At 35.8% G+C, this 3,349-nt stretch overlaps 1 pseudogene; it reads right to left on the bottom strand.

Moving 5' to 3' along the window:
• Window positions 1–2,641: 2,641 nt before the first annotated feature.
• LOC113262385 (ribosomal biogenesis factor-like) lies at window positions 2,642–2,945 on the bottom strand (annotated as a pseudogene).
• Window positions 2,946–3,349: the final 404 nt, after the last annotated feature.

The following is a 3,349-nucleotide window of genomic DNA, read 5'->3' as shown; positions in this document are numbered from 1 at the left end:
TTCTATATCACAGTCTCAGAAGCACCACACTGTGCAGGTACAAATTCTGTTTCTTTTATTTTTATTTTAAGAGAGAGAGAGTGCATGTACAAGGGGACTGGGTAGAGAAAGAGGGAGAGAGAACCTTAAGCAGGCTTCATGCTCAGCGGGGAGCTCCATGTGGGGCTCGATCTCATGACCCTGAGATCATGATCTGAACTGAAATCAAGAGTCGGCCGTTCAACTTACTGAGCCACCCAGGTGCCGCCAGATTCTGTTTCTTGTGAATGAATGCTCCCAATGTTTAGTTAGATATAGTCCTCAGAAGATTGGAAGTAGGAAATCTAACTGGATATGTTTTCTTTGGAGTGACTCTCTTCTCTAAAAAGTGTGACTAATAAGGCACCTAGCACATAGTGGAGGCTCAATAAATGTTTATTGTTGTTAAGCAAGGCCGATGACTTCTTAAGTAGCTATGGAATAGAATATCCAATAGAGGAAAATACAGGAATTGTCTAACTGTCCTCAGTGGAGAAATGAACCAACTGCAGCATGAGTATGAAATGCATCCACAAGAACAAAATAAAAATATTATTTTGAGATTTATTTGGAAAATAGCTATTTCCCAAGGTCTTGAAGATTGTGGACCAGATTTTATCCTTGGGTAATTCTGTCCGACAGCTCTCTAATCTGCAGTGATTAAAACATAGTATTTCAAGACATGCCTTTGTTATTTTATTATTTATAAGAGTAGTTTTCATTGTTAATACTTTGCAACCTTTCCAACCTTTGCAATACCTCCCCAAAGTAGTGAAGTTTAGTACGTGAATCAGTATATTCTCACCAATTTATAAATACAGTGACTGATGGATTTTGAAGATCTATATTATATTAAGGAAAAATGGACAGATAATAGGAAGTATAAATTGAAATAAATATTTATTCTTTTTTTCTAATCCTTGAATTATTTTAAACGTACATCTGTAATGGGTAGGGTTCTTTATCTACCTCAAACACTTTGGAATTTTTTTTCCTTTACTTTTCTTATAGTTAGAGCTTATTTTGGTCATTCAAACCATCCAACAAGCAATAAAATACCATAAATTCAAATGGGAATGTAGAACCTTCTTTATCACTTTCTAGATGTGACAGCTCTAGCTAGTTGCAATAATTTTGTTAAGCGTTGTCTGCTCCATAAGTTTGCTATTCGAAAGGCCTAGCTACCAAGATAATCTTCTAACTGAAATAAAGTTATGCATTTTCCGTCATAAACTGATATTTACAGAGTTGTTCTTTATTATAAATTATTATACTCATGATCTTCAACCCATTTATAAGGATGAATCAAAAACCATTTGAAAGACTTCTTTTTTTTTTTAAGTAAGCTCTAGGCCCAACATGGGGCCTGAACTCATGACCCTGAGATTAAGAGTCACATGCTCCACCTACCAATCCCTGAAAGATCTTTTTAACTCTGTCCATACTTTTGTCTCCAAAAACTGGAATAGAGAAAACAAGTTCACAAATGAGGGAATGATTCTTAAGGGAAAGCTTGTCCCTCATGGTTATAGCAATATCTATTTATACTTTAAAAAATAATTTAATACGCTGTGTAAAAAAATGTGTTTGTTGTCTCACTACTCTAAGTGAGAAATGGATTAGCAATTAACATATGGCAACTCTCTGATGCTTTAATAAATGGGAAGGAGCTTTTGCTCAAAGCTGTGGGAGCTCTTTCACAAATTAGTTGACCCTAACAGGTGGATATACTGTGCCCCATGTTCCAAAGGGGGAAATGAGTATAGCCAACTTACAATAAATTCTGAAGTTGTGGAACATATCTAAAAGATAAATACTTCTGAGAGGTGAATTTGGGGACAGCTTTACATTTTCTTGTCCTAGTCTGATAACAGAAAGCATCATTTCTATCCTTTCATTCTGACTGCAGATATTATAGAACTAGTTTTGTCTTCAGTTCCAAGCCCGTGAGAGGAAGTCTAAGCTATATTTCCATAAAGTTACTTTAGTAAACTATGCATGATTATATTAAGTTTTTTTTTCCCTTTGGTAACTCTTGTTTGTATCTATGCAACATTCCATGTTTAAAGGTCACATACTGTGTATTTTATTTATGTGACATTCTGGAAAAGACAAAGTTCTAGTGAGGAGAATAGATCGGTGTTAGCCAGGGGTTGGGACTTGCCGTGATTACAAATAATAGCCTAGGGAGTTTCTTGGGTGGTGATGGAACTATTCTGAAGCCTGATCATTATGGTGGTTGCACGGATTTACACATGTGTACAATTTCTTGACCTAAACACCCCCAAAGATCAACTATACTGAGATAAATTTATAGAATTAAAAAAAAGTTTAAAAAGATGATTTTATTTTTTGTTCTTACCTTAAACGTAGAATGATATTTAAAGGGTTTGTAGGAATTGCCGACAAACATTTTCAGATTTATAAATAAATTCTTGAATCTCTAAATATCTGTTCATTTTATTGATGGTTAACGGGATACTGTGAAATCTTTTTGTAATACAGTCCTCAAGAAATCAGAGCAAGAGATCACTTTTGAGTTGAGGTTCTTTTTTTTTTTTTTTTTTGTATAAAACATTTAATTTATTTGTCTTTTGGGGGTATTTGATGTATCTCCAGTGTATTACAACTGAGCCATTAATCTTGTTGTTTCATCAACATTAATTAATTCATTTTCATGACACTGCTGAGGAATCAGCTGTTTCTTCAGAGGTTCAAGGGAAAGGCCTTTTGAGAAATGTGCAAGTTCCTCTTGTGTATCTACAAAAGCTTCATTCATTCTGTTAACTTTTTCATCATTCACAATGTTTATCTTCTTAAGATTAGTGGTAACTGGTTTTGCTTTGTTTTTAGACTTAAAGGTTTTTTTGGCTGGCTATATGAAATACATTCCTGGACTTCTGCCCTCTTAGTTTGTTCTTGGCCATTGTCTTCAATACCCTCGTGCGGCAACTCACACTCCAGATGATGCCATCTACACTCACAGGATCTTCAGGAAGTTCCAGGGGAGAAAGGATTGAGGTTCTTTTTTTATCTTTACCTTTTTATTTTTTTTTAGATTTTATTTGTTTGAGAGAGAGAGAGAGAGAGAACACGTGCACACGTGCACAAGCTAGAGAAGGAGCAGAGGGAGAAGGAGAGAAACCCAAGCAGTCTCCATGCTCAGCCTGGAGCCCAATGGGTGGCTCGATTCCACAGCCCTGAGATCATGACCTGAGCCACAATCAACAAGTCAGACACTTAACTGACTGAGCCACCCAGGCGCCCTTATTATCTCTACCTTTTAAACTTCTCCGGTAAATGAGTGATAAGCTTCTTTCTGTTATATTTT

The sequence above is a fragment of the Ursus arctos genome, unplaced genomic scaffold (genome assembly GCF_023065955.2).
Source record: "Ursus arctos isolate Adak ecotype North America unplaced genomic scaffold, UrsArc2.0 scaffold_9, whole genome shotgun sequence".
Lineage (NCBI taxonomy): Eukaryota > Metazoa > Chordata > Mammalia > Carnivora > Ursidae > Ursus > Ursus arctos.
The sequence above is the reverse complement of the archived record's forward strand: the minus strand, read 5'-3'. Positions and strand labels throughout refer to the sequence as shown.